Source organism: Morone saxatilis, unplaced genomic scaffold (assembly GCF_004916995.1).
Source record: "Morone saxatilis isolate NCDOM2014 unplaced genomic scaffold, NCSU_SB_2.0 Contig14, whole genome shotgun sequence".
NCBI lineage: Eukaryota > Metazoa > Chordata > Actinopteri > Moronidae > Morone > Morone saxatilis.
The window spans coordinates 20,711,824-20,712,049 of NW_023339696.1; the positions used below are offsets into that span (position 1 = coordinate 20,711,824).

General features: G+C 40.3%; 1 protein-coding gene across 1 annotated transcript in view; it reads left to right on the forward strand.

Moving 5' to 3' along the window:
• LOC118322976 (forkhead box protein K2-like) overlaps window positions 1-226 on the forward strand; it is a gene marked incomplete in the record, with an annotated part of 13,953 nt that overhangs the window by 10,991 nt on the left and 2,736 nt on the right.

A 226-nucleotide genomic window follows, 5' to 3' on the forward strand; every position in this document is an offset into this window, starting at 1 on the left:
ATTAGATTGATTTTAATAACTTAATTTAATTGAAGTGTGCACCTGTATTATCCAGCCCCCTTTTTCTGTCCCTGTTTAGATGGTCTTACACAATAATGGCCAAAAGCCCCCCAAGAAAAATAAAAAACCTATTAGCATTGTATGAGGTCTCCTCATTGTGTTCGTTGGGGACGTGTGACATCAGACCAACCTGAGAATGAACCTGACCTGTCTGTCTGTCTGTCTG